The sequence below is a fragment of the Sebastes fasciatus genome, chromosome 11, assembly GCF_043250625.1.
Source record: "Sebastes fasciatus isolate fSebFas1 chromosome 11, fSebFas1.pri, whole genome shotgun sequence".
NCBI lineage: Eukaryota > Metazoa > Chordata > Actinopteri > Perciformes > Sebastidae > Sebastes > Sebastes fasciatus.
Genome location: NC_133805.1, coordinates 7,505,457 through 7,525,923, shown reverse-complemented (window position 1 = coordinate 7,525,923; position 20,467 = coordinate 7,505,457). Strand labels below are relative to the sequence as shown.

Here is a 20,467-nt window from a genome sequence, read left to right as displayed (position 1 = left end):
ATTTGCTACATTTTAAGCTACCGATGTCCTGACTTGGCCTATAGGCCTTCCTGCAGCATCATTAGTGGTGCTTTTCCTTTTCCAGCTGCTGCCTCTCTTCTGTGGCATTAATCACCCTCCATACAGCAGTTCCTCTCATCCCCGGTGGGTGTCGCTGCAGACACTGGTACCCAAGCCGTCTGTCAGTCTGTCTGGCGGGGATGGAGGGGGGGTGTTGTATTGTGAACTAGAGAGAGAGAGAGAGAGAGAGAGAGAGAGAGAGAGAGAGAGAGAGAGAGAGTCTTCCTGCCTCCTCTCCTCTCCTCTCGCCTGTGCGCAGCGCTCTGGCTCGGCCGCTCCTTCCTTCCTTCCTCATTTCCTCTCCCACAGCTGGCTCTCTCTCCTCCTCCTCGGATGCTGCTGCTTCTCCTCCTCTCACACGCCGCCGCGCTGGACCACAGATACATCGGACGGAGGAGTGTGTGGAAATGACTGACTACCTGTTTTGCATGGTCTGAATTTCGGGGGGAATTCGCACGGTCGGAAAAGGAAAGGAGTGGAGAGAGGGAGGAAAGAAGAGGAGGCTCTCCATCAGCCCAGAGGGAATTTATTTTACAGTAAGCAGGCGCAATGTCATTCCAGCTTCCTCGTCTCACACCTCCTCCCATCCGTTATGAAAAAAAAGCAATGCTAGAATGAATGACAACCTGCTGGAGGATGAATATATATATGGCTGCATGGCTGATGTGTGTTTTGTTCGCAGTGTATGCCAGATGTGGATTGTGTGTTTTATTATGATGCGCTAAAGGGCTGTGGTGCGCCTGGAAAATGGAAACCCTCGCCATCCATCCATCCATCCATCCATGGGAGGGTGTGTGGGGGTCGGATGAGAGGAGGAGGAGGAGGAGGGGATGTTGGCTGAAAAACATTTTTTCAGATTGACCTAAATGTGATGCGATATTATCGCGATTATCGCAGGTGACATCGGCTTATCGTGACCGGCTGCAACGTCTTTGTGTTGCCTCTTTTGCAGGGCAATGCTAGGAGAATATTGTGTTTCCTCTCCTGCAGCCATCGAGCAGGCATGTTATTCAAACTGATGATGAAGAGCACCTTGCATGCATGCCCGTGTGTGCTCCAGCTCCGGCCTGCTTCAATCGCTTCCATGTTGATCACTATAAAAAAACAACCACCACATTGTGTGTTTGTGATCAGCTCCAGGCTGCTTCATCATCCTCCCCACATGTAGAGTAATTAATCTCATTCATCACATTGCCAAGACGACTGTGTGTTTCAACAGAGAGAGAGAGACAGAGCATCATAATGTTTTGCTCGTGTTAATTGTTGTGTGGATTTCTGCTCTGTGACCTGGCAGAAATCAGGGCCTTGCTATAGTGAATTAGTCCTCATATAGCCTTACGGGGGATCTCTCTCTATAGCACGCTGTGGCAGTTTAGGATGCTTCATTTAAAAGTTTAATTCCGGTGTTTTCTCTTAAGGGCTGTGGATCACAGATCGCTCCCAAGATGGAGGAGCTACCCAGCCCTAATAAGAAGTTTAATGTGATGGACATTGGGGAGGTTGGGGGAAGCCACAGAGAGAGAGAGAGAGAGAGAGAGAGAGAGAGAGAGAGAGAGAGAGAGAGGCTTCTGATTAGTGTCTGGCAGTCTTATTGGTCATCAACAAGCTGTTTATTTCACATTGACCATTGTGCGTGTACAGTATGTTGTGGCAGATGTTTTGCATTAGGTTTGATAGGAAAAGCATGACAAAGATCAGTGGGATGTGGCAGCATGAAAAATGAGCTTAGTAGTGATGGTGACATATTTATTGAGGTGAATAGTGAAGAGAGAATTGATGCTAGTTCCTCGATGCCTTTTAATCTCTGTATCATGTGGGTGAGATATGCAGCCGCCCACTAGACCGACGGAGAGTCCCACAGCTCCGATTTAACACTAGAACCAGTCAAATAGAAACACATCAGTTGTCAGATTGTAGCACTTTAGTCTTCATTATTATTTAGCTGTTGTGTTTTAGAGACTGTTTTAGTGTTTGTACTGACTCTTCGCTTTCTGCAGTGGTTCCCAACAACACATTCTCACTACCAACTCGTCAAATACCGCCGCTTGGTCAGTGCCCTTCAGCACCTTGCGTTACTTTTGGACGGACCAGGGACGGCGTGTTAATTTACGCTCGTTACATGCATGGTGTCCTTTCAAAATAAACTTCACAGGAAGTTAGGTTTAGGCAACACAACCACTTAGTTAGGGTTAGGAAACGGTCGTGCTAGAAGTTAATTTCACTGACTAATGACTCACATGACTAGCAGTTCACTTGACTCACGGGACTGACGATACAGACGAGTCCCGTGACAAAATAAGTCAACGTTAGCCTCTCACGCTATTAATACTACGTCACTTGCTCCGACCGTCTACCAACGCCGCAGGTGGGTTTACATTGGAGCTAGTTGGAAGCCCGGTTCGTAACATACTGTTGCTAAAGGGTGCCTCCATGCGTCGGTTTCCGATGCCGAGGGGCGCTTACTAAACAGCGGCCTTTGACGAGAGTGAGAACGGGTTATTCACAACATTTTTGGCATGTGACCCTTTTAAGGAATAGTTCAACATTTCCAGAAATGTGCTTATTTGCTTTCTTGCTGAGAGTCAGATAAGAATATCGATTCCACTCTCATATGTGTAGGCTAAAAATTAAGCTACAGCTAGCAGCCGTTTAGCTAAGCTTAGCATAAAGACTGAAAGTAGGGGGAAACTGCTAGCCTGGATCGTCCAAAAGTAGGGAGGAGGTTGGGGTGGATGAGTAGATCAAAAAACACCAGACTTTCTTTTACCCAAACCACGATCTTTTCCTAAACCTAACAAAGTAGTTTTGTTACCTAAACCTAACCAAGTTTTTGCTGTGAACATGGAAATTTATTTTGAAAAGACTGTATGCTTGTAATGAGCGGAAATTGACACGTGTTGCTGGACTCTCGTAGGAAAATGCACGAAAAATGAGGAATAACTTTTCCTAACATATCATACAAACCTTTGTATGAGGATATGTTGAAAACTAAGTAAAGTATACTCATGACCTCTTGTCACGGGTTTCATATGCGAATCGATTTTAGAGATCTAAAAAGGTAAAACTATCCTGGGTTTTACAATTAAAAAAGCAAAGATAATAAAAAAGTCCAAATATAAACATATCGTGACCGCTCAGATTGATTTTACGACCCCTTGCGGGGGTCCCCACCTTCATGTTGGCAACCACAGATTACCACTATCTGGCCCCATAAGCCACAGCAGATATCTACTATCACTGTTTTAATACAAGCTCTTTTTCTCACGGCATGACTCTGGCACGAACATGATCACAGTTTCAACTCCTTGTCTCCAGCATTCATTCGGTCTGCCAGAGTGCACACAAACAGCTTGAGTCAACCGACTGCTACAAACTAGATTAGCAGCATCTCAAAGCGGAGCTCTAGTAAACACTTAACACACACAGGTGAAACTGCCAGCCAGTGTTCTCGTCACACAACATTTAACTGATCAAAGAGCTTCCCTTCCCAAATGTTGCTGCACACCTTCCCGTAACACACTAAGCAGCATTACAGGAAGTCTTCAGAGTGCATTCACCTACTCCTACTCTGGGGTATAATAGAGCACCAACCCTCCCAACCCCTCTTTCCATTTCTCTGCCTAATTGCCAAAGATTCATGGTGGAGTGACCCTATCGCTACGGCCCTAGTGAAAAGCGGTGCACAGAGGTGTCAAGAGTGTATTATCATCCCTTTTTGTCCAAAGAGCCGCCTCAGCTGCTGCAGCCTCAACAGGCTTTATTAAGTTTTTATATTAAGAAGATGATACATGAGATGTAGACTCTTAATAACCTCTTGCTGACACAGATCCCAGACATGAATAACTGCCCTTGCGCAACATCTGCTGCCAAAATATGTTGTATCTATTGCTCTCTCGGTCTCCAGACTAATTAATAGGGCTGTCAATCGATTAAAATTGCGATTAATTGCCTGATTGTCCATAGTTAATCAAGATTAATCACAAATTAATTGCATATCTTTTATCGGTTCAAAATATACCTTAAAGGGAGATTTGTCAAGTATTTATTACTCAACATGGAAGTGGACAAATGTGCTTGCTTTATACAAATGCATGTATATATTTATTGTTAGATCAATTACCAACACAAAATGACAAATATTGTCCAGAAACCCTCACAGGTACTGCATTTTGCGTAAAAATATGCTCAAATTATAACATGGCAAACTGAAGCAGAGGTCAAGAGACCCCTTTGAAAATGGCCATGCCAGTTTTTCCTCGCCAAAATTTTGTGTAAGTTTAGAGCGTTATTTAGCCTCCTCCGCGACAAGTTAGTATGACATGGTTGGTACCAATGCATTCCTTAGGTTTTCTAGTACCTCCACTTCTTATAAACAGTCATGGTGCTGGTGTGGTCTTTGTTGCCCTTTGAGATTCTTCTTAGCGATGTCACCATCTTCCCAAATCTCAGCAATCAACTTGGTGCGTACAGTGTTAATATTACCATGTATTATTAACTTTGAAAAATAGACCCAAGCTGTCCTTTAAAGGTACAGTGTGTAGGATTTGGCGGCATCTAGTGGTGTGGTTGCAGATTGCAACCAACGTAATACCTCTCCGCTCACTCCTCCCTTTCCAAGACTGCGGTAACGTGAGCCGTCGAGTGAAAAACCGCGGTAATGGCGTTGGCCTCGCTCAGAGGCCATCCTTGCCATAATACTTTAGGAGCGACGGATGTCAGATGACAGCTGGCGGTAACATGGTTTTGCACTCTGTGGCTCACGTTACGACAGGTTCACAAGCGTGTTGGAGAACTACGGTGGCTGTAAAGTAACGTAAAAGTGTAAAAGGCTCTCACTAGAGACAGTGTTTGGTTTGTCTGTTCTGAGCTACTGTAGAAACATGGCGGACTCCGTGAAGAGGACCCGCTCCCTATGTAGATATAAACGGCTCATTCTAAGCTAATGAAATCACAATGATTCTTAGTTTCAGGAGATTATACACTAATAAAAACATAGTTATGAATATTATATCCCATTTCTGCTAATAGATCCCCTGAAATTGTACACACTGTTCCTTTAAACTTGTAGTAACCTAACTACAATGACTGTTTCAAAGGTGAATCACAATTAGGTTGCATGCCAGTTAGTAGTATTTGTCATTGATAAAAACAAAATCAGCAATCAGCACTTTAATGTGTGAGCATTCAAAGTGTGATTTGACCACTAACACAAAATCTGAATCTGTTAGATCATCTGTGCTTAAACTGGAGGCGCATCGGTCCAAAAGCTGCTCAATTATTCAATACCTCAAGGAGCTCAGTGTGAAAAATCAAGAACAAACTGCAGCGAGAAAGAAGAAGAAGAAGCTCCACTAGTTGAGACTAGCCATCAGGGATACTATGCATAAAATAAAGTATATAGGGGGGGTGGTTGACAAACACTTAATTAGTATGAGACATCATATGACCCACTTTTGTAGCAGCATTAGCATGCTTTAGTAACTTCAAAGTCAAAGTTGTTTTTCTCGAGTGGTTATGTTATTTCATCTACCCCCTGTAGACTTTATGTAAGATTATATAGAAGAAGCAGCTCTGCAGCTCTGATCATGTAACACAATTGTCAAAAATAATATTTCATATGTAACATGATGTATCATTCCGCTACTATTACTACTCTACTATTTGCACCCTTATTTTATTGTCTTTTAAAACAACCACAGTCACGGTGAGATGAACTGACGATCACGAGCCGAGATACGTTCTGCGGTAAAAGCATTCACTTCCTTTGTGAATCAGCCTTCTATTGTCCTGAACCCGATAATCTCTGCTGATAACCTTGTTCAGAAAGAGAGACACATGGCAAGAGAGGGAGAGAATGTGTGTTGCCAGGTCATTGTATTCCAATCATGGCTGCATCTGATTCATATCGCAGCTGGCGCGACCCCCTCCTTCAGTGAGGAGATGGGGAAGATGGGTTGCCTGGTCAACAACCTCTTTATTCCTTGAACCGTTCAGAGCAGAAACACAGTAGGAGGAGATGCAAAAAGAAAAGTAGGACAAGTCGCTGACATCACGGCCCACGTTTACTTGCAAGGAATAATAATAATACAATGGATATACAGTATGTAGTACTCTTCAAAACAGCATTATTAATGCTGTAAAAACAGTAAGAATCTGGTGATACAATACAACAATTCAATATATTGCGATTTTTTTTTTAGGAAAACTGTCACAGTATAAAGAACACACCAGAAATACATCATTTTAGATTAGGCAAAAATAACATTTATACTGCATCCAAAAAACTGCATGGTTTTTGCCCCAAACTGCATGTGATAAACTGGTCATGTCTGTAACTGGGAGACTTGTGGGTACCCATAGAACCCATTTTCATTCACATTTCTTGAGGTCTTAGGTCAAGGGACCCCTGTGAAAATCGCCATGCCAGTTTTTCCTCACCAAACTTTAGTGTAATTTTGAAGCCTCCTTCTTGACGAGCTAGTATGACATGGTTGGAACCAATGGATTCCTTAGGTTTTTCTAGTTTCATATGATGCCAGTATCTTCACTAGCTTTACTTTACTGGCTTTAAAACTGAGTCTGCTATAACCTAAAAATCAAACGTTATCTTAACTTTCAAGTCAATTGTTAACGTATAGTTTAAGGCCTTTCCCTTCAGTCATTTCGGTGGAGTCTAATGTCATGTTGTGAGTTTTATAGCTAGGTCACTGCACATTTACTGCTACCACCATAACAACATCAACTTTGATAGTCTGTTAGATATACTGTAGGCTAGTCAATTTCTCCATCCTCTTATATATAAACTCTGCACTGTTGGATCAGACTGTTTGTCTTTATAGTGTTTGGTTCCTGGTGATAAACATTCTGATGTTTTGAGTATTTATGCAGGAGCACCTCAAGATTTGGTTTTAGTTCTACTCTTGTTTTAATATAGCTAATTCCTCATCAATCGCAATTGCAAATTAACATATATATAAATGAACAGATTATCCTCTTTTGCCAGTCCCTTAATTTACATTTAGTTGTCTATAGCTTGCTCACACTTTTATTAAATTTGTCTGAAATAAGACAACTCAGAGCTTAAACCAGTGCCTCAGCAGTCTGGAGGGATGGGGTCTGGAGCACATGATTCAGACAAACAGCAGATCATGTATAGTATATGACACTTCAACTAATGGCATTTCTGAGTCGCCTTACTTATCACAAAAACGTAATGGCATGCTTAGCAAAGACATGTTGTGGCTATTGCTGAACTGAAAGTTCAAAAGTTTGCATGGCAACTACAGTATATTTAAAGTGAGGCAAAGATCCTGGTTGTGGTGAATAAACTATGGTTAAAGTTAGGAAAGGATGTGGTTACAGTTAGGGTTAAAGCAAATGTTAAGTGCAGGTCTGTAACAGGATGCAAACTCCGGTCTCCCGCATCAAACTCAGGTGCACTACACATCTGTCCTCTCTTGACTAACCCGGTGAAGAACCAAATCCTGAGTGCATGTACATGAAGTCACTGATGGAGGTCTAACGGAGCCGGTGTTGACCCACGCTGTATACACAGTATATTAAAACCTACAGAGCTAATCAGGTGCAAAAATCAGGTGACAAGAGTGACCACCAACCATTTCCTCTCTCTGCAGCTTCCACTTGTGGGTCCGACTGCTTCGCTAATGGATGATGACAAATAACAGCTGCACTTTGCTTCCCCGTCTCAGGCGCTGAGTGGTTTTCCCTCTTCTCCGCTGCCCTAAGAGGAGAGAGGAGCCGAGCGGGAGCTATGGAGAGGATAATGGTTGTTTGTCGGACACATCATTTTGTCACTTGAGTTTTGCTCATTTCATTCGATGGTTGAGTGTGCATTTGGCAGTCGGGAAAACTCTCCTTGCAAAATTTGCTTTGCACCTATATTTACGGTATATGGCACCAGACACTTGAAGTGAAAATGCGACCACGTCTGTCTCACTCTGCTCGGTCGAATAATGTCATTTAGTTCAATTTAGTAATAAAAAAAGACATCTGCTCAGCCAAAAGAGCAATTTTTTTAATCACCGCAGCACATAAATGAGCGACGGATACATGCGAGGCAGGTTCAGGTCCAGGTCTGTCATCATCGTCTCAGTCAGTCCGCCATCCCTCTCGCTGTCTGGCAAAGCTCAGACCCCCGCGTGTCCTTCTGCACCGAGGGAGACAATAATGCTCCTCCTAATCCACCTCTCACTGCATTGCTCACCCAATCAATCCCCCGCGGAGTGGGACGTTGCCAAGTCGCCGGTTGCCAAGTTGTGGTTGCCGTGGCAACAGCGACTCGGGGCTTCGCCGTGATGTCAGCCAGGTGCGGTGTGGCAGTTTGGGCTCTAACAAGGCCGACCCTTGTTGGTGGATAATGAGCAAGACTCCGCTGTCATGGCGATGACTCTTTTCGGAGCACGAGGGGAGGTCAGCGAGGGGCGACTCCCAATTAGCTTGGAGTGTGCGAGGTACAGGGTGAGTGGGTGGGAGTGGGAGAGGGATGGGAACGTTTTCCACCTGTGGTTTCTTACTGTATGTTTGTGTGTTGACAAATGTGAAACACATTTTTTTCAGTACCAATACCAAAGATGTACTTTTCTTTCATCACAAATGAAAAGTAATCACATTACTTTACACAGTTCCGTCACAGGTGCCTTAAACACATCATATATTCTGTGTTTAACGTTTGGAAACAGACATGATAGTTAGTCAGCCTGCCTTTTGGAGGCATTGGCTGACAGGAGCGTATCTGTAGATGTCCCCAGGGTCCTACGTTCCCCAGTGTAATATCCTCTTAATATGACACATTAACGAGACCTTTCAAAGGGTCTTATGTTCTCAGCAATGTATCTAGGTCAAATGTTGGAATCACCCACCTACAGCTTATAGCCAACTTGATCCTTGAAACCTACGCTTTCGAATTTGCGGGCAAGATAGTTTTCTTTTTTTTCAAATATTGATATTTCCACAGTAGCTGAACAGATTTATTCCATTCAAACTACATTTGAAACGTCCGTTGCCCTTCATTCTTTTGCAGTTTGAACCGCAAAGATAGCCCTTACCAATCTCTGACGATGGTAGTTTATATCAAGAACATAGAACACTGGGAACATAGGACCCTGGGAACACAGGACGCTGGGAACATAGGACACTGGGAACTTACGGTTGACCCTTTGCTGACCACCAAAAGCTAGCTTAGCGTTAGCGCCGGTGACTGCACACGGCACTCCAGAGGTCCCATCCTCACAGTGAAGCTGCAGGTTTAACAAACATTCAAATTTCAGACAAAACCAGCTTCTGAATGTTGTTTTACCACTGGCTAACGTTAGCAAGCCAGCTAAGAACTCACAACATCAACTCTGCAGCAGTGGGCTACCTCCAGGTCTGAAAAATGAAGCCAATGAATTAAACGTGCATTCTTTCTAATAGCAAAATGAGAAAATGAGCCTACTTCTAACTTGATTTATTACCTCAGTAAACATTGTAAACATGAGTTTATGGTCTCAATTGCTAGTTTCAAGTCTTCTTCAATACAGCATGATGTCCATTTAGTAAATGATGGTCCCATTTAGAGTCAAACAGACCATAAAGCAGGAGATGCTTTAGGGCGTGGCTAGCCTGTGATTGACAGGTTGCTACCATGGTGTTGTCCGGTCTGGGAATTGTCCGTGTTGAAGTTAATCATAACCTTTCTGGTCGCCTAAAAAACGCCTTATTAGCTCCATCCTCTCGTGTCACCTCTGGTTGCAAATAACCAATATGGCGACAACCAATATGCCAAACTCGAGGCTTCAAAATGGCACTACGCAAACCAATGGGTGACGTCACGGTGACTACGTCCACTTACAGTCTATGCGCTGCACCAAGCACGTACCGGACCAGTATGTCCACTGAATACACAGAGACCAAACCGAAAATGGTATAAGAATTTTAAATTAAGGAATATGTACTCTATATTTTTTTGCCATTTAATAGCCATTACCAACTTTGTTCAGATTTTGTCAGACTTTAATAAAGCATCAGCCGTCAAGACAATTGGTCTCAAAGCTCTAAAATTATATCAGAATGAACATGCCAAATATAAGAACTAACTTTCTATTTGTTTTAGGGTTATATAAACCTTTGTATGATCATGCTGCCCTTTATTTACCCCTCATGATTTCAGTGGGTTAAACAGAACAAACACTAGGTACCAGAGCTTTCAGACCTTTTTACCTGCTCAATATATTTCACTGAAAAAAAGCCAGTTGTTCTTTTATTTTGTAAGCTCAAATGTAACTGTGACTTTGCATGCCCTTGTCTTTTTGCATGCATGCGTGTGTTTGACTGGGTGGGTGTTGGAGGACTGGCTGCAGCCTGACAGCCGCTCTTTGTTCTCACATGCCTTCAGCGTTTATGAACTCTTATGTGTAAGTGGGCCTTACATAATTACAAATGAGCTTCTTATCCATAATTCTGCAGAGAGAAAGCCATTATGTCCTGCAGAGCTTATTGGAGCTGTGAAGTTTTACAAAAAAAAGAAATGACAGATTGTGGTGGTCGAACACCCATTCATCACTTATCACCTTGATGAGAACAATTCGCACTCTGCTTTATTTTACTGCCTTGTGTTCGTTGGCTGTGGCAGAGGATGAATTCATGCAGATTTGTTTCACAGATGGTGGCAGAGAGAGCATTTTCATCTGGGTGTGAAACGAATGGGTTTGCAGAGGACATTTGTTTTGTGCCCTCTTGTGATATTTTTTGAAGCTTTGGTCCTTTTTGTGTCCAGTTTAATGAAACAATCATATTGGCAATTAACAGCTTGTTTCAACTTTTTCCAATGATGGAAATTGGTGAAAGGGTTATTTTCTTCTTTGTCCCCAACCATCCCTCCCTCCTTGGCGCCATTGTTTAGTTTTTTTAGCCTGTTCGTTGTTGCATTTTTGCTGACTTGGTGGTTTGTGTGGGGGTCTGTTGCAGACTGCCTGCGCTTCAGGCTGTGTCCTTGACTGTTTTCTGACCAAAAACACTTCCATTTTTGGAAAAAATTACCTGATGTGGACGTTTCATATGAGGAAATAACCGCTCAACCAATTAAATATGAAGACGGCGAAGAAAAAAAAAAGCACAATCAGAATTGGGAGGTGATCTTTTCTCTTTCTCTGACAATTTTTTTAATTCATAAGCATTTTTTTAACTTTAAAGGGCATTTTGGTGCCCCAAGCCCTCATTATTTTTCTAACCCTGTGCAAGCATTTGCTTGCTTGCAGGTTTTGTGTGTGTGTGTGTGTATGTGTACGCGTGCAGCAGAGGAAGTGGCGTAAGGCCAGTGTAGCCCAGCTTTGTCTGGCTTTAATGCCACTTCATTCACTGTACTCACATCCAGCCAGCGCCCTGACAGCTACTAATCTCCTCTTTATCTTAAAGGTTTGCTCAGCACTTTGGCGTCCCATTCAGACGGGTGAAAGCCAAAGATTTTAGGCAGCAAAGCGGCACTCCTAGTTGACTGCTCTGCTAAGTCCATTAGTTGTCATTGTGCTTTGGAGTAGTGAGGTCGGTTTGGACTGTCACTTTTGTCAATGAAAGGTCACTGTGCTTCATTAGGATACATATCTGGCAGACCGTATGTCTTTGCATGTGTTGTACGCATGGTACAAGCGACAAAACAAAGAACGCCAATATTAGATGATTCTGCCAAACCACGGATTACTATTGGATGGATTGCCATGACATTTGCTGAAGATATTCCCGGTGCCCAGAGGATGAATCCAGTGTTGCCGAATTACTGTTAAGTCCCCTTTAGCAACTATTTTTCAAAAAGCACCTAGCGACAAATCTGGTGGCGGATCGTAACTCCTCTCACTTGAAGGGGAGTCACCATCATTTCTCAGTGAATGTGCTCTTACAGTATGTGGCTCTCTGCGGTGACTGTGTTGAGTCAGTGAGGGAGAGAAGCAGCAAGTTCAGTCAACCAATCATCAGCCAGACAGAAATGTGAATGGCCTGAATGTACGTACCAAATGACCAAACCAATTCAGGGATCTCCTTTGTTTTTATTCTACATGATTTAATTGACTATTTAAGTTTTATTTTATCCCAAAATACATATCCTGAATATATCTGCAGTATACCTTTGAGCCTCATGAGGGAGCCTGAATGTTCGTATTGTTCTGATAATTTTGGCGTACTTATAACATTGAATCTAACATGTTGAGAGGAAAAACTCGAGAACCTGATAGCACATAAATAAAACAAAGTTGTCATTTATAAAACGTATATCGCTTCAAAATGGCAGATAATATAAAGTGAGGCGGAAAATGGTAATACAAATGGTCAGAAACGTTCATTTACGCACAAATTTGCTCTTCGCCTATTGTGAACTGGGTCGCCATGGTTCGCCATTTTTAAAAAAAAGTGGATCTACAGAAAAATAAGTGTGGGAGACACTGGAATAGATGATGAAGGATTCCATTCATAAACAAAAAGAGTTACGACTTAAAAAAACGGAAATCTCACAGAATCTCTCGCAGTCAAACGTGACTTTAGTGTAAACAAACATGGCGGACGACGGGCAGGAAGAATTATCGATGTTAGTTTTTGCACGACTCTGCACTGAAAATTCACAAAGAAAAAAGAAAAATAATGGATGAAGTCATGGAGACATGTTAAATAAACACTTGTTGTTGCAACATATCAACTAGTTGGTCCTCCACTTCTGATCTTACTACTACTTTATGCTTTGCGTTTTGCATTAGCTCATGCATTAGCCGCGGTGGTTGTCCTTCCTTCTTCAGTCAGCTTGGTTTTCAATTGGCTATCGTTCTTTCTCACGTGACAGCGTCATCAGCTGTCCTTGGGGTTCACTACACACAACAGGATATCCAATAGTAAATATTGAACATGTTTAATATTTGAAATCGGTGTGGCCAGGATGGACTTCGGAGCCGATCGGGGATGTAAAAAACACTCTTAACATACCTCACACCACAGGAACATCTGGAAAGATAATCTTTAGAACCATCAAAAAATCAAGGCATTGCTGAACATTGTCGGGAGCAGGGAATCAGGCCCAAAATCGTCTTGATTCCCGTATAGTGTGTGCTCGGCATTAGTCACAGAGCTGCAATGCAACACTCTTGTTCAGGTGGTCATTTTCTGCCAGTGAAGGGCCACTGCGCTTTACTGTCACACAATGTCTAGAAAATTAAATGTGTTCGCTCTTTGCAATGCTGTGTCCATTAACCTTAACAGCGGAGTCATCCTTCATTCACATTCTGTCACCACAATGGCCGGGATGAGGTCACGAGTGGGCAAACATTGGGACCTTTTGTGCTTGAAGAAGATATGAGTCATCACATTTGTTGATCTATCAAACAGCGCTGGCTGTAGTGGCCACTTACCAACATATGATTTCAACACAAACAATAAGTCCAGAACGAAAATCCATTTCCAAAGATAACTCCATTTATTTCTGTTTGGGTATAGCGTTGTGTGTCTGCGTGTGTGTGTGGTTGAACTGGTTTTGCTTCCCCTGTCTAAAGCAAACCTCGTCCTTGTTAGCAGACGTGATAATAGTGAATAGGAAACCTCGGGGGTGTCAACAGAAATAACCAGGGGAGTAAACAAGGTATGTAGATGATTATACAACACATAATGTAGGTAAGCCATCTCTTGTTAATAAAACAAAGACGTGGTAAAAATAAATGTGAATAACTCCTACACCAGCATTAAATTACCCGTTCATGCTTTCCCTGCTCAAAAATAAAGAACCTTTTATATCCAGGATAAAGAAAACAGTACTTGTGGGTTTTTTCTTCTTCTAGAGATTAGTCACATGCGAAAACATTAACAGAACTAATTAGGCGGAAAGGTCTTGCTATGAGATATTTAGACATGAAATAAGCAGTGCAAATAACGAGGATGTCGTTTCCAGTCACCGCCTGTGAAATTACCCCCTGGCTCACATAGAGGCCACGCCCATGCTGTTTGTGCTCCGCTCTGGATTTGGGATTATATGAAAGGAGTGATGTCATTGATCTGCCTGGCCGGGGCTACACACACACAAACACACACACACACACACACACACACACACACACACACACACACACACACACACACACACACACACACACACACACACACACACACACACTGATGCAATCAATAGAAACCCACCTGAAACTTTTAGTGAAGGAGTTTATATGAATGCTTTCCTAAAATTCATCTTTTTATATCCAGTGCTTGAAGTGGGAAAAACGAAGTGCCAGTACTCCTCTTATTCACATGTTGGCGTGTGTATCAACCGGTATCAGCAATCTCTTGCGACTTGTTCCTATTTATTCATTATTTCTTTAAGCGTGTTATACTGAGTCAGTCATAATCAGCTGTGGTTTTATACTCGGGCTATGCATCATCTATAGTAGGTCTATAATACTCAAGCAATATTCCAACTGGAACATTATAGGGTTATGGTGGTGTGTTTGTATTACGGCTGTCAAAGTTAACACGATAATGCATTGTGAAGATACTGGTATCATTTGAAACTAAAGAAACCTAAAGAATCCATTGGTACCAACCGTGTCATACTAGCTTGTCAAGAAGGAGGCTAAATAACGCTTCAAACTTGCGCTAAATTTTGGCGAGGAAAAACTGTCATGGCTATTTATAAAGGGTTCCCTTGACCTCTGACCTCAAGATATGTGAATGAAAATGGGTTCTATGCGTACCCACGAGTCTCCCCTTTACAGACATGCCCACTTTATGATAATCACATGCAGTTTGGGGGCAAGTCATAGTCAAGTCAGCACACTGACACACTGACAGCTGTGTTATGATTTGAGCATATATCTTTATGCTAAATGCAGTACCTGTGAGGGTTTCTGGACAATATTTGTCATTGTTCTGTGTTGTTAATTGATTTCCAATTATAAATATATACACACATTTGTATAAAGCAGCATATTTGTCCACTCCCATGTTGATAAGAGTATTAAATACTTGACAAATCTCCCTTTAAGGTACATTTTGAACAGATACAAAATGTGTTATTCATTTGCGATTAATCACGATTAACTATTTTAATCGATTGACAGCCCTAGTTTGTATAATTACACATAGTGTTAATAGTTAAAGTGCTTTCCTGTGTTATTTATAGCTTATAGTAGGGTATCATTCAGGTTTTAGGAGCAGTGTCCCAGACAGGATGATGATGATTACGCAGAAAGACGAGATAATATATTATAAAGCTGCACATTATGAAAGTCATTAGAGTACGGATTGAACTTGTTGAAGTTTTCATCAGTTCTTTTGGGACATAGAAGAGATTGAGGTATTTTAATCAGCATTGATGTCAAAAAAAACCCAGGACATTTACACTTGGGAAATAGAACGAGATGGAAATCAAATCAAAGATATTTGTACTTTTTTTTATAGCTGGTGTGAATCAGCCATCGGACACACTCTGTCAGCTACTGTATTGGGGACTTTTTCGGGTGTTTTATCACCAGACCCAGTCAGGCAAAAAAAAAGACTCCAGCGTTTGGCAGCTGCTGATTGAAAATGTCACACGGCGCCTCCTTGAAGACAAACCCTGAATGAGCTTCTGAACATGGCTCAAAGGAATTATTTTCTCTCAGACCTTTTAAACTTTGAATAATAAGGATTTGTCAGGTTGAGCTCGGCGTCTCACCGGTGACTAAGCGTCGTCTGACTTAGAGATGAAGAGACTTTGCCGTTTATTGGCAAAGGGTCAAATCCCTCGGAGATTTTCACTCAGCCGGCTAACATACTGCACCCCATGTGTTCACGTTAGAGCCGGGAAATTCCTTATTTGCTCTCCTATCAGCTGCTGTAGTAAAATAACAGTGTGTCCTTACTTATCTTAGCCTTCAGGCTAAGTTAATGAATCTCATTGATTTGTTGCAGTGCAATAACACGGTGTCCTTAGTTAACTCGCTTTCAGCTTAATTAATGGAAGACATTGATCAGACAATGATAAGCTGGATATGTGTGTATCTGCAGAGCTAGACCTTTATGTTAAACGCCTGGATATGTGTGACTCCCACTTTCCTCTTTGTGCCCCACACATTAATATTCATCACATTTTGATTGCCAAACAACTCGTGATTTATGTACACAATTTCAGGGCAATCCATCCAACAGTTGTTCAGATATTTTGGTCTGGACCAAAGTGGTGGACCAAATGATTTACTGATGTTGCGATCCATAGCACCCATTTCGAATGTAATCGGCCGTTATCAGCCATTATCATCCTAATGCTTCAGACGGGCCAAAGTGCACCTTCTACCTTGTGAAAGTGAAAGTGAAACTTGACGTTGTGAATTGAAACAAAACAACTTTAGGTTTAGGTAACAAAAGTACTTAGTTAGGTTTAGGAAAAGATCGTGGTTTGGGTTCAAATAAATACGTGTGTTACGTAACTTACGTATGTGATGTTAGTTAAGTACATAAGTTATGTAACAAAAGTATATTACTACAGCCACTAGATGTAGTAATCTACTTTTGTATATTTAGTTTGTAGATGCTTAGAGATTGAAATGCAGATCTGTCTTTTGTGAAAGTTTACGGAAGTGAAACATCAAGCAGTATATCCAGTATGTCCTCATGCTAATGAGTTCACTTAATCTGAGCGAGTGGTAAGGCTTAGCCATGGATGTATTAAGAGAACTAGATACAGCGTTGGAGGCAGGCTCCCGTTCATTCCTATGAGAGTTGCTCAGTGGCGCGTGAAGCCAAAATGCCTCGACTGCAGAGTGATAAAATTACCGATCTTCCACATCCATTTGGCCCATAGAGCAGGCGCAGCAGCGTTTCCTTTAACTCCGCCTCCGAGCCCTCGCTCCAGGCTCGGTCTGGGTCTCATTCACATGAACGGAGGAAGGGAAACAACTCTGGAGTCGGCTATGAATGCATTTTACAACTTTTAGGACCTAATGATTTAAATAAGGGCTATTATGAGTGTTCATATTGGGAAGTTGATTCACCTAAAAAAAAAAAAAACATGCGCTGAGTTACAGACGTCTCCTTCCCAATGTAAGTCTATGGGAAAAAGTATTTTTGGGCCCAAAGGCACAGGATTTTGTTCGAGGATTTGTCGAAAGTTTTGTTTGGGGGCGAGGAGGCCTCGGCTTTTCTTAGATACACTGTTTGGCCACTACGAACATTTGCTTCAAAGCCCAGCGCATTCCTTGGGGCTTGGTACAGTATAAACTGCTGCTAACGACCTTGTGTTCTGACCTTGTGTTTACCCGACACAGTTGTATACAGTTTCTCTTTAAATTCTTCCTACATGTTTTTCTTAAAGGTTCTCTCTACGATATGCAGAGCATTAATATAGCAGCAAACAGCTATTTGCTATGTAAAGGTATAGAGCAGAGAATGAAGTCTCTCCCCCTCTGTGTGTGTTGTAATCAGAGCTTCTCCGTGCTTTGCTTACGTAGCCGGACCGGCCACACGTGCCTGTTAGTGCATGTGAGCGTGCCCCAGTGGCTAGCTCACGGCGGCCGCTACACTGCTCTCATATGGCGATTACAGCTGATAACACCGTCCTGTTAGCGTTAGCATGAAGGGTGCGTTTGTTTTTACTCCTGTCCTGTCGGTTGATTGCCTCTACTTGTTCAAAGAGTAAAATGTTCCAGCCCTGGTTATAGTTTTTTGGGGGTTTTCATATCAGTGCTGCAGTACATAGAATTAGCATTAGTCAGTGTTTATTATATTCAACTTAAAGAAGACTCTTATTAGTGCCTTTCCTACTTGGAGTGGCTGAACATGCATGCAATCTCTTTTCGATTTTAACACCCCCGCAAATGGGGATCTAGTCTCCTGCCACTTGAAACATGTGGCTTACAGGCCTGGCCTCTTATGTTGGAGCATGGAGAGGGCTGGAGAGGAGAGAATATTAGACAGCAGTAAGAGTGAGGAAGTGGATACAAGTGCAAAAAGAGGCAAGAAGAGGCTTTATGTACGCAGTGAACATTCTTCACCAGCGACTGTGGGAGCCAGTGACACATGAAATATGAGAGACAGCAGCACTCTCCACTATTTATAGCACTGCAAGAGAGAAGGAGATAGATAGAGAAAGCGGCCACACCACATACACTTCAGGGCACAGTTGGCATCATTTTTTCATTCGCTAAAGAGGAATTGCGCCCAATTTTTAGAATGCACATATGTCACGGCGATGGCATCGGACAGGCCAGTCCGTGTTCGTGAGCATATACAAGTTCCTTCCGTAGCAGAAGAAGCTGAATAAGTCTCTGGCCATCAGTTTTCTTTTTTAACTCACAGAGCTAAACAGATGCTCGGGGGAAGCGCTGGTCGTGGCTTTGTGTTGTCGCTCTGTGACGATTCGAAACCCATCTGTAGCTCGGCACTGTTTTTGTGCAAACTGCTAAAAATGTATCAGTGCTGCTGGGAACGCAACAGCACGTCCTGTTCTGCTGAAGATAATGATGAATAGAAGCCAAAAGGAGCCGAGTCAAAGTGGGCGCGCAGCTTAAAGAATCATTCCCGTTATGTGATGTTATGTTTAGATGAAGCTTTGACCTGTGAGCTGGAAACAAAAGAGGCTGGAAATCATCATTTGGTTCTCAATAGAAATGGGCAACCATTGCTAAATTAATAAGTGTTAAAGGGCGACTGTGACTATGTATAGATGGATGAATATTTGAGGAACACTCATCATTAGACATCATCTACTACGGCACTGGTTCCCAACCTGGGGGTCCCGACCCCCACTAGGGGTTGCCAAAGCTTCACGGGGGCCCCTCTTGATTTTAAGGGGTATAAGACAACTATAAAAAAAAATATACAGTTAGCCTATATCTCAGCATTTCATAGATTTCTGCAAAGAAAACTAAATAAATTGTTATTTTTAAAGTTTGGATAAAAATTAGAGCTGAAAGTAGGATAAGGTAACGCGATAATAACGTGTTAACGCAAATTCGTTTTAACGCCACTAATTTCTTTAACGTACAAACGCAACTTGCGATTTCTAGGTTGCAGCGGGCTGAGTCTTAAAGCTACAGTGACGATACTGGTATCATATGAAGCTAGAAAACCTAAGGAATCCATTGATACCAACAATGTCATACCAGCTTGTCGTGAAGGAGACTAAATAACGCAATTGCACTCTAAATTTTGGCATACCCACGAGTCTCCCCTTTACAGACATACCCACTTTATGATGATCACATGCAGTTTGGTCCAAGTCATAGTCAAGTCGTTAGGTTACTCAATGATTGAAAAGTGGTCCCTTAAGGAAAAAGGTTGGGAACTGCTGCACTACAGCATGTTGTTTTTGATGTGAGATGATTTAGATTGAGAATTGCATAATATGTCAGTACTGTCGGCCAAAGAAGCATCAGAACATCAGCTCATTGGAGGAAGACTTTGATTTGTGATGCAGGATAAAGAAATAGCCTGGCCCTGTACCACCTTTACTTCAACAAAGAAATCCATCTTTCATCTTTGTTTTTTTTCCAAGACATAAAAAGTACCACTTCTGCAGTTTAAAAAATGCTGAGTGCTCTTGGACAGCTCTTTGCTTCTTCACATTTCATTTTTTTTCTCGCAGTGTCCCGACTTGCATCATGCTGCCCAAACCACAGTCAGCTCAGCTGCTTCACGCTGCTGTTCTCGTGCTTGGAGTCGAAGCCGAGGGCAGTTGCGCCTCTTTGATGCTGCCTCCCATAAGCGATTTCTTCAGTGATGTCATTTCTTCTGAGAAAAGCCCTTCAAAGTCGGGCTGATGTATTATGCATGGCGCTACAGTAGTTAGCCAGTGTGCTAGTAGTGCTCTGGGGTGGTGGTGGTGGTGATGCTCGCAGTGCTGAGAATAGCAATGGGAAGCCTTTGTACTGCAGGCTCTATGGTTGACGTTTTGCATGCCTCAATGTATGTTCTATTTAAGCGCTTTCCTTGTGTAAACACATTACAGAGATATCAGTGGACTATGCATACATCGGAGGAGGATACGCTGAACACTAATGTGCACTGCAAGAAAATCTAATTTTTAATTCTTTGCAACAGAATACAACTTGTTTTTTTGTTTGATTTTTTTTCTATTTGGTAACTTTAACAGCCGTGTGTAGCTGTAGAGATGAATAACATCACAATGAAACAGCATTTTGAGATTATCTACCCAAATTTATTTCATATAAAACATGTAGTCCACATTTTCCCATTTTATATATTGCAAGTTTTGAGGATTTTACGGAAGGCTGGAGATGATGACGTTTTTATTTTATGATCTCAACACAAGATTTGTTTTTCAAAAGAAACTAATTGGTATGCCAATATCACAAAATAAATCTTTGCTATTTAATTATCTACTAATCCTCCTAAGACCCAGCAATTCATTTTTGTCCTTTGTGGGACTTGCTTCTAGTCATTTTTTTTC

At 42.1% G+C, this 20,467-nt stretch overlaps 2 protein-coding genes across 9 annotated transcripts in view; one reads left to right on the top strand and one right to left on the bottom strand.

Moving 5' to 3' along the window:
• Positions 1 to 20,467, bottom strand: part of toe1 (target of EGR1, exonuclease) — a 442,640-nt gene that overhangs the window by 314,708 nt on the left and 107,465 nt on the right. The window lies entirely within an intron of this gene.
• Positions 233 to 20,467, top strand: part of ctnnd2b (catenin (cadherin-associated protein), delta 2b) — a 183,703-nt gene continuing 163,468 nt past the window's right edge. For 3 of the 8 annotated variants that reach the window (XM_074650254.1, XM_074650251.1, XM_074650248.1), the window contains exon 1: positions 233 to 596. The gene's annotated coding sequence lies outside the window, so the exon portion shown is untranslated. The remainder of the gene's footprint in view (positions 597 to 20,467) is intronic. The other 5 variants (XM_074650255.1, XM_074650250.1, XM_074650246.1 and 2 more) reach the window with 2 other exon arrangements.